At 37.9% G+C, this 11,280-nt stretch overlaps 1 long non-coding RNA gene across 1 annotated transcript; it reads right to left on the bottom strand.

Annotated features, from left to right (window-relative positions):
- Positions 1-6,769: 6,769 nt before the first annotated feature.
- On the bottom strand, positions 6,770-11,280 carry LOC309488751. The gene is made up of 3 exons (XR_014202262.1): positions 10,781-11,280; positions 10,581-10,690; positions 6,770-9,253 (listed from the first exon to the last, which is right to left on the bottom strand). It is a non-coding gene; the product is annotated as an uncharacterized lncRNA (long non-coding RNA).

Here is an 11,280-nt window from a genome sequence, read left to right as displayed (position 1 = left end):
GTTCAGATGATGTATTTCAAGACATTTCCGTTGCAAATTCCAAAACGTCATTTTAGAGCTAGTAATGGAGGCCCTGATCACACAGAACGCGTTTTTTGCAGTGAGAGGCACCTTTTTAAAATAGTTTTCAATTGTCAGTGAGTGTTTTGCGTGCTGTTTATGCGCCCCGGCGTCTCACGTTTTAACCGCCTGCTGCGCCTCGTGTTTTGTAGGAGCGCTCTGAGCGCCTGAAGTTGAAAAAAAAAATACAACAGCGCTCGCGCTATAATCATTGATTAGACTGACAGGACAGCTGTTTCGGTGGTTGCCTAGCAACATAAAAAAAACGCAGCACACTGTTCATTTCTAGATGAAAACAATTCAACAAAAAAAGGCAGTGTGGTGTGCCTCGCGTTTTCAAACCTGAAAAACGCGTTCTGTGTGATCAGGGCCTAATGCAGTTAGAGAGAGGAGGGACATGGAGTGAGGCAGGGCTGCAGTTTGAGTCCGACTCTATTCAACGTCTACATCAATGATCTGGCTTCAGCGCTGGAGCGCTCTACTGTCCCCGACCGCGCTCTACACCACACACAGGTCAGAGGTCAGGGGTCAGAGGTCTGCTGTATGCGGATGATCTGGTCCTGCTGTCCCGCACACCTGAGGGCCTTCAGCAGAGCCTGTCCCTGCTGGAACAGTACTGTCACGACTTGGCCCTGACAGTCAATCTGGACAAAACCGGAGTCATGGTGTTCCAGAAGAAGGCCAGATCTCAGGGAAACAAACACCAGTTCACTTATAAAGACCAGGTCCTGCAGCACAGCACTAGCTACAGTTTTCTGGGCATCGACATCAGCGCTTTGGGACGCTTAGTTCTGGCTGTCAAAACACTGAGCGAAAAGGCTTGGAGGTTTTTATGCTATAAACTCACGATGCGGTCCCTTAAAATAACAAATTAAAACTTGGATAAAATTATACAATCCAATAATAAAACCAATTGTTTTGTAAATGTATTGTAAAATAAAATTGTAAAACAGATGTGTTCAGTTCTGGCATCACCTCCATCTGTCCATCCAGATTCAGTCCAATATAAAGACCTCCTACCAATGAAACCTCAGCAGGATCTCATTCTCTAAACCAACTCGCTCTTCAACTTGTCCATGAAACTCAACTCCTGATTGACTACAGCTACAACCCCAAAACTATTATTAAAGAAATCGACAAAAATCTAAAAGACACTCATGATGAATCACTAAAAGCACATTTTGACCTCCAAAATAAACTTAAGTTACTCGACCCTAAATAGAACCACTACATTGGCCAATTATCAATTATTTAAACAATTTAAAGAAAGACAAATCCTCTCCAAAAACAGATTAAGTGACCATGATCTAGAAATAGAGAGAGGAAGACTTAGACAAACATGGAGAGAGAGAGAGAGAGCGAGAGAGAGCGAGAGAGAGAGAAAGAGAAGACTCATCTGTACTAAATATAAGAGAAACTTTTCTGCCCAGATTTGAAACATTGATTCCATCATTCATTGAACTGAGTGATAGCCTACTGAGAAAATGCCCTTCATACTTGGAGAAGATGTTACAGCACAGCTGCAAAAATATATGTAGCCTAAGCCATTAACAATGTCAGAGACGGTTGAGAGATCCGCTTTATTTATTAAGATGGATTGTATTTATTTATTTACTAGCTACATATATATTTTGTTTGTTTGTTTTATTAATATGTTAATGATTGGCTACATCGTGATACACAGTCATGCTAATAAAGCTCGAGTTTATCTACCTCGCTAGTGAGAAATGTCATGTAGGCCTAGCTTTTAATTTGTTAAATTATTTTACTTATAAAATCGCCAGAGCAGCGTTGACAACGTTTCTGTGCGAGCGACGAGCGTGTGTCCATACCATAGACTGTGAAAAAAAGATGGACGACGCACCTTCACTCTCTTCACTCTCAATATGGCGCTGACGTCTTGAGCCTCGAGCCTCCACGGTAGTGACCGCGAAGTGGCGCCGCGATATCAAGGCCTCGTCCACACTTCCGCAGAACCGGTTGGTAGGCCTACAGCTTATGTAGGTGTTAAATAAACAGTTATGGAAACTTAGATATTAAAGTTTAAGACACTACTACAGTCCATACTGTTTGTGCGTGCGAGAGAGGGGGTATGATTAATTAATTAATAGTCTGATTCTATGTTGCCATAGGCTATCATAATAATTATATATATATATATATATATATATATATATATATATATATATATATATATATATATATATATGGGAGACCAGGGATGGTTGTAACACTTTTTGCTTCAGCACCTATAACTCGCTAAATTTTTTAGCTTGAGTTCTCAAACTTTTATACAAAGTACCCACATTTGTTTACTACAAATGAAACCAATTCAGCCCTCTACAAGAATATCACAGACCTCGTGAGTGTGTTCCTTTGTTACAACCTACCCCACTACCGGGGTATGTTGTAGCACAGGCTGGGGTAAGTTTTAACAATAGACAAAAGAAGTAAAAATGGATTTATTGAAATAAAAGAAAAATGTTTCTCTCTCTCAGTAACAGACTAACTTATGTCTGTTTGACTCGTGTGTGTGTGTGTTTAAATTTGTCTACTAGAACAAGCTTACTTGAGAGTACACTTAATAATAACACTAGGCTACTACAATGTACCTAATTAAATAACATCTTTGTACATCTTTAGGTCTAACAAAAAAACAACAACACATGTCTGTGTGTAAATGAATCTACTAAACAAACGTACGTAACGGTTTACTTCATAAACACTAGGCTACCTCAATGTACCAGATTAAAGAACTTCTTTGCACATCTTTAAGTCTAACAAGAAATAACATGTCAATGTGCGTGTGTGTCTATGTGTGTATATTCTTAATCAGAGTCACAGTTCTGAAAGATGAATGATGCTGGTAACCCTGGAGTGCAGGCTTGATGGGCCCAGACACTGCACTGCAGAGTGAGGGGAATGCATCACATATAGCCTAATAAACTACTATTTAATCTAATATACGTCATACAATTTTATCTGCAATAGGTATTTTTCTTTCTTTCTGACCTCAAAATCAGTTTTTTCTCTATATATTCTGCATGTGCCTGTTTCCAGCCTTGACAATCACCATGCTGGATCGGGGAGGAAGTAGGAAAATACTGAAGTGATCACATGACTCATATCTTATCCCTAATTGGTGGAACTGATGATGTTACAACTCTCCCCATGTTACAATACATATATAGCCTACCATGCTTAATGGAAACATACATCCCCCGTCCACAAACGACTCTTCCTTTCTCCCGCTCTCTCTCTCGCACTCAAATGCGCACGGATACACACTCGCACAGAAACGTGTTGTCAACGTAATTTTGTGGCAAAAAGCATGGACATAATTTATCGTTTTTATCCTATTGTTTACTATATTTATTTGCTTGGTCAGTGTTGTTGCGGGTTTTGGTTCTTTTGTTGTTGTTGTCTTTAAGGATCTTTGAAATAACTGTATTCATTTGGCGATGTGATATGGACCTGTAATTCGGTCAAGACCTGCCAGGAACTACTAATTCATTTTTTTATTTCATAATTTGGTCACCATCAGTTCATTAAAAAATGAGCCGTGAAATCACTAAAGTAACAAAGCGATTTTCCCAGAGCCCTGACTATATTAGCATTTCAAGCTATGACAGCACGTTCAGTACGCAACCCTTGACGGAGCAGTTTTCAAGTAGCCTAGCCTACAATAAGTAAATTACTGAAGCGGTACTTTTTTTTCTAATTACAAGTTGTGTTTTTTGTTTCATGTGTCACACAGTAATGATCAATCTACAGATTATTTAGTGCTGTAACACATCCTGAAGTTTGCCTTGTCAGAGTTTTTCAGTATAAAAGGAAATCAGGTTTAAATGTCAGGAGTTCCTTTCGGGACTGCTAATGTCCTAATGTGGTGACTTTCTGTGTGTTGCAGCATTTATTAAAACATGTTTATGTCATATTGTGAGGGTCAGAAAGACAGACAGAGGTCTGATTCAGCTAGATGTTTATGAGAGGGCGTTTAAAGCTTAAGAAGTCACATTTAAATCAGCTGATTTCTGTGTCACCATGTTTTTCCACTCAATCTGTTTCCATTTACCCTAGTCACATTTAGGTTTTAGCCAAGCCTTAGCTTTTCCACCTCCACCTGTGAATTTGCAGGGTTTCCATCCAGATGTTTTTATACAAATGTATGCATAAAAACAGCTGGATGGAAACATGACTATTGTTACATTATGTTGAGATGTTTATATTATGTTTAATTTTATTTTATTTTTCATACTGTTAAAAAATAAGTTTTATAAAATGGATTGACATTTCCAATAAATAAAAATATTCTAAACAATTCAAGTTTGTACTGTTAGGTTTGGCTACTTTTGAAACATTTGACGAAACTGAAATTTAAAATGAAAATGTAATTTAATAATTTTTTGCAAAGATAAAGGCCAAAATATGTTTGCAGTTACATGTTAACAAGGTCATACTCGGGTATATTTAGGCTAATAACAAATCTAGCTTGTATATTGTTGTGTTACTTTCGTCCCAACTGACGGGGTCGGAAGTAACATGAGCAGTCTTAAGTTCGAAGTGAAATTATACTAAAGTCGTTCTATACAAAATACCTGGTATTGATAGACCACACTTGTGAGTGACTGACCACAGCAAAAATATATCTCTGTCTAAAACATCATCTCCATCAAAAATGGTACTTTTGCCCCTGCTCTCCCCTACTGGACATAAACCAAAAATGTCAAGACTATCATGAATCAGCAGATTGTTCTGTTTAATTTGGTACGATCCACAAAAGCTTTTCATTTAAATGTTAAAAAGCTAGAAATATCAAGACAGAAATATCATGACACTTTTCAATGTAGCCTACTTTGACTTATTCGTGTCTGGACACGGTGTAAAGCTCCCCTAGTGTACGTAAAGGGCTGGTTATTATACTCAACAATATTATTGATTTGACTGACATATTGGATGAGGAGAAGTTGAGAACTGAACTGAACTGGACGATGGCATCATTGTTGTTCTGCAGAACTGCTTTAGATTAAATAAATGAACTAATTTAACAATTGATGATCTTTACAACGGAACCGAATCAACTCTGAACTGACTTCAAGATGGACACTGTTTCTTTTGGAACTGCTATACAGCCGAAATTAACTTGTGTTTGCATCAGATGAATCATGGCTTTCCTGTTATTACTGTAAGCTGCCTTGACAATCTGTATTGTATAAAGCGTTTTATAAATAAAGGTGGTTTGACATTATTTACTCTGGTGTTGTTCTAACAGAGTCTTATTATTGGGAGATAGCAGGGTCCACAGCTCTACCATTGGAGAAAGACTAACCAATCACATTACAGCCTTGATATCATTGCAGTTCATTCATTCGGAGCTGTTACAATCATGGTTGCAATAGTCAATCACTGGCTGTGCTTGAAATCGCCCCCCATTCACTGTTCCCTACATTACTCCACTAATATAGTCCACCCGAAGGAGTGAATGAAAACGAGTGAGTGAATTCACACACCGAGTGTTTGTGCTTGCTGTTTAATAGGTATTTGAAACTTAGCAAACTGGCAGCTCCAGTAGTAAAATTAAAAGGTTTATATTAAGCTCTACCATGGAAACTATGTACAAACCTTAATTAAACAATTTAATAATAAATTAAAACGTTATTTATTATGCTTGAGCAGCAGTTTGGAAAATGGATGGATGATTCTGATACTGGATGATAGGCTGCTGATTCATCTGCGGGCGCCATCTTCTGTTCAGACGCGGGAATTCATTTGGCTCGACTCTTACAGTGCATTATGGGTATTCTCAAGCCGTTGAGCGTACTGTTCTGGTCGTTTATATACTGTCTATGGTTCTGGTACAGTAACGGTTGTACAGTCGTTATATTGGTTTGAATGAGTGCACTCAATAACATCCACTATGGTTTCGGACACCACTTCAAATGGCTGACCCCTCAAATAGTTCCAAGGCGATTTCGGACAGCCACTGTTTGGAGATACAAAAATGAATGAGAAGTGCCATAAACTGAATCCTACTCTTGCGCATTGTCTGTGACTTCTCTTATAAAACAGCATGCTTTTCCGGTGAAAAGTGTAAACTCTAAATAGATAAAACCAAAAGAAATGTTTAAGAGCAAACATCATGTTGAATATTAACCGAAGAGCAGTCGATTCATTAAATGACAAGCGTCCTCACAAATGTTTATTCAGTGTAGTGAAGCCTCTTCTCCATTGACATTAATAAACCGGCCTCTTGCGCAGCGCTAGCTTCGGCTAATGTTGCAGGCTTTCCGTCAAGAGGCTTTTGTTCTAACCAGGTTGCATTGCTGTAGGCTATAGCCCTCTTTCTTTTTCAGACCACAAAAATAGTTTTATTAAATGTCCTGCTCGCGCTCGTCTATATAATGGCAGTGAACATTAACGGTAAACAAAGCTATGTAAATATATGTAAAGTACCGACTATAAAAGCAGGAAACGTACCTCAAATAATGACATGGTCTTTTTTTAAGTACTAAACGTTAAAAATGGTTTAACGGTTGCAGTAAATTCATTATCGGTATCACATCAGAATAGTGATATGGCCATTAGTGAGGGGCACGTGATTCTTATCTTTGTTGATAAAAGTGATTATTTCAGAGTGAGGGTTATTTCAAGTCAGTGGGGGGTGTGAGTGGGGGTGGGGGGCATAATTACACCACTAGATGGCGACAAGTGAGTGTCTTTTTGACATTTATGAGTGCAAGTAGCCTAAGTGCCTTTTTGACACATGACCAATGCTTCATTTATTTGATGCAGTATCAAAATACAGTAAAAAATACAGTAACAACCGTAATGTTGTAAAATATTATACAATTTTATAATTAACTTTTTTCTATTTTAATTTACTTTAAAACGTAATTTATTCTTGTGATGGCAAAACTTGGAAAACCATTACGCCACTAGATGGAGACAAGTGATTGTCTTTTGAATGTCATTTTATACAAATAGGCCTACACACCAAGGCTGCATTTGTTTGATCAAAAATACAACTGTTTACTATTGTAATATATTTTAAAATGTTATGTATTCCTGTGATCAAAGCTACATTTTCAACATCCTTACTCCAGTCTTAGGTGTCACACTGTTGCCCTTTTTTTCCAGAATTATTTGATTAATAGAACATTTTAAATTAGCATGTATTTGATAAATCATCATTCTCATATGATGATTTGATGCTCAAGAAACATTTATGATTATTATCAATGTTGAAAAGTTATTTACATTTTTATTTCATGATGCTATGATGAATAGAAAGTTCAAAAGAACAGCATTTAATAATGAATGTTTCTTGATCATCAAATCATCATATTAGAATGATTTCTGAAGGATCATGTGACACTGAAGACTGGAGTAATGATGCTGAAAATTTAGCTTTGATCACAGGAATAAATTACAGTTTAAAATATATTAAAATAGAAAACAGTCATTTTAAATTGTCATAATATTTCACAATATTACTGTTTTTTATCAAATAAATGCAGCCTTGGTGAGCAGAAGATACTTCTTTTAAAAACATTAAAAAAATCTTACTGACCCCAAACTTTTGAATGGTAGTGTATACATGTTCAGGACCTGAAATACATGTCTGATATAGAATATCTCTCTTAAATGCTTCATTTATTCCTTCTCAGGTCACCCTAACTATTAGGCCTATATGGGCACTTTACCTATTAAAATTTTAGACAGGGATAGGCAAGCTCATTGTTGCTGCTGCCCATTGTTGGTCATATTCTACATGACTTTACATTAAGTTTACATTAAACTAAGATCTTTACATCTACATACTTTCTCCCCTTTGATTTAACTATCATTGGCATCACGCTGATGACTTTATTCACAAAACATATGGCCTGAACTACTGGCTATATAAAGCTTTGCAGATAAAACATTTTTAGGAAACAAATGAAAGAAATTCTAGAAAGATATAATAAGATATCTATTGTAACACATCTCAGTGCAAATAAAGACTTTTAAAAACACTTTGTAAAGTTCAAATAGCTGATATTTTGCTACTAGATTATACATGAATGTGTTAAATAGCACATGACTGTGGAGTAGAGGCCGGCATTGATCTTGACGTCAGATCAAATGTCTCTAGCGGCTGTTCTGCGTTAAACTTCGAGTCTTGTGTGATTCTTAGACTTCAAGCGTTTCACAGTGTTTGGACAGCCTCGGTTGTACTGAAAGGAGAGTTTCCTGGTCTCGGGGCCTTTTGTGCTCTTCAGAGAGGGAGGCGTCTGCTCTTTGCCCCAGGGGGAAGTTCTTCTGCGCCGTCTGAGGGGGAGGGTGCGTCACGTGAACAAAGAGCTCCTCTTCGTCACACTGAGCCTTCCAATCCAAGCTAGACGAGACAGGCTTGGTTTGCATATGTTCTACAGCTCAGAGTAAACCTTCACAAAATTGCTGGTTTGAAAAAATCCTGCTTTTTAAAAGGGTTATAGGTTTACATCACCATGTGTTACAGTCACATTTGATGTAAGGGAGTAGAATAAGTGGTTTATCCACTTACCACCACTGATACACATACCTGGGGGTCCTTGTTATAAATAGCTGTCCTCGATTCTCTCAGTTCGTGCTTGCTTCGGCAGCACATATACTAAAATTGGAACGATACAGAGAAGATTAGCATGGCCCCTGCGCAAGGATGACACGCAAATTCGTGAAGCGTTCCTCATTTTTATTAATTATTAGTTATTAATTATGAAATTACTGTAATTATTGATAGTTTACACTGTATCAAGTGAAAGTAACAGTGTTTAAGCGTGCAGTACGCAGCCTCCACGCTAGAGCGCAGCATCGCACTGCAGTCTCGCGCTAGAGCGTCTCACTGGAATTTACATCTTTAACAGTACAGAAACATTTAGTTTATAAGCAAAACAATTTTATAAGTATTTGTAATGATTGCATTTACCATCCTAATGTTTCCTCAGCCGATTTTAATCAACCGTATTTTAATCTGACAGTATAATCGTTAATGATCATTCTGAATCTTCGTCCTCTTTTACTCAAACTAGCAGATTTCGACACGGATTTATTAAATATGTTTATATAAACTAAACGCTAATGTATAAAGTAATTGAAATTCACTTACCATGCATATGTGTTGTTTTCGCTGTCTTGGTTGACCAATGTGCGTCGTTTTTCTTTAGTAGGCTACCTGAAAACACAGCGAAAACGAGAATTATATACACTAGTCTAGTGTATTTAAATTTTCATTCACCACAAACAAAACGTAACTAACGGTGTGTTGCTAAATAAATGTCTGTACATAAATGAATTTCTTGCTTCGTAATTGAGAGGAATTGCAGGACAAACGCTTTTCGCTGCATTCAGGACAAAAACTTTCTCCTGTCGAGCATCACCTGACAGATCAACCTGTAAAGAAACATCATAAAAGTCGATGTTCAAAACAAAATGATGCTAGAGTTGAGACTGAAAGGTCGTCTAACTTGTGTATCGCTAAACTAAACTGAAGTAGTATGTAAATATGACTGGATATCATATTTGTCAATCATTGTATTTCTCTAAACGTCAGTTTAAACATTCATGACTATTTTCAGCAATTGTTCATTGAGTGAAAAAGACAAATACAGTTTAAGATTTCTGAGACTTCATTAAAAAAATTAATTAATTGCCAGTGCTTTGTCAACTTTTTTTCGGTTTGAACAATTAGAATATTTATGAAGAATTATTACTTTTTTTAATAAAATTAAAAAAAGTAAAATAATCACCATCAATCTTATGTGTATGTTATATGTGGCAAATTCAGGAGAATCAGAGGTGTGTTTGGACCAAATACTTCATTTGTACTTTCATTTTGTACATCATTTGTACTGCCTCTACAAAAAAGGGCAATAAGAAAGACAACAGGGAAGGAAAGAGAATGAGATGCCATGTATATAAAGCACAGAAAGACTTAATAAAACATTCTTGACATTATCATATGAAAAAAGAATGCAACCAATGTTTTAGAAGTAGCTATATCACCGCCTGAGACTTTCTCCTGTCAGTCTCGCGTTAGAGCGTCTCACTGGCTCACAGCTGATGTCACACCTTCAACTTGGGTTCAAAGAAGTAACGGGAAGAGATGGTCTGCTTCCAAGCAAAGAAAATGTTGCAAGTATTCGCAATGATCGCATTTACCATCCCGATGTTTCTTCAGGCAGCCTATTTAAGCATTATCTCTGAATATTCTTTAGTACTGAAAGACTAATAAAACATTCTTGACATCATACTTCTAAAATCTTAAAAGAATGAACCAAGAACCAAGGTTTTAGAAGAAAGGCCGTAACCATGTCTTGAACATTGGGGAGACCGTAACAATTCAAAATTCATTAAAAATATACATCATATGCATATATGATCATTCACATTCTACTTTGAAGCAGCTCTAATAAGACATTAGTGTCTTTATTAAGCTCAAGTCAGCTGAATTACAAGACGAAATCCAAAAACAAACAAATGAAGATAAGTGAGATTCATGCCTGGATGCGCTGATGCCATCCTTTCAGCATCTCTTCTCCTTATGTAGACCTGCAGAGCATCCATTTTGGTACCCGGTCTGGCTTCCTGCTTCCTAACCCACTTGGTGAAGCTGAAAAGGAGGGACACACACAAATAAATCAAGCCCCAACACAACAAATTCTTAACTGCCTGCATCCTCTGTTAGACATGTAAACCACACCCTTTTCTGTCCCGATCCACTGCCTCATACAGGTCCTTGAAGGACATGCTGTCAAGTTTGCAGAAGCCTACTCGGATCAGGTCTTCCTGGGCTGGTGTGCCAGTGCCCTCTTGAACCCGGCGCTAGCTGATGGCAGCCATCATGTCAGGGAACAGGGCAGCATATCGGAGCAAGGCATCCTTGTTCCCCATGATGGCAGACTGGGTGGTGTCTCCTCCCTCACGCTCCCGTTGATGGACGGCCAGCACCATGGATGCATTAACAATATCACTGGATAGCAACCATTTTAAGGTTTTACCCCGGTACTGGCCGAACTGCAGGGCGCTCTCGCTCAGCACGAGCTGGTGACTTGATGTGTCACCTCCTTGCGCTGACACACGAGCGATGGCCTCCTCCTAGCAGGCCATGAGTGTCCCGGAGTGGGATTTCTCCTGTAGTCAGCAGCGAGGACCGGGGTGAGCTCACCAGTGGGCTCTCTTTGAAACTGAGAATTGAAATCC

This window comes from Leuciscus leuciscus (genome assembly GCF_965113295.1).
Source record: "Leuciscus leuciscus genome assembly, chromosome: 24".
NCBI lineage: Eukaryota > Metazoa > Chordata > Actinopteri > Cypriniformes > Leuciscidae > Leuciscus > Leuciscus leuciscus.
The sequence above is the reverse complement of the archived record's forward strand: the minus strand, read 5'-3'. Positions and strand labels throughout refer to the sequence as shown.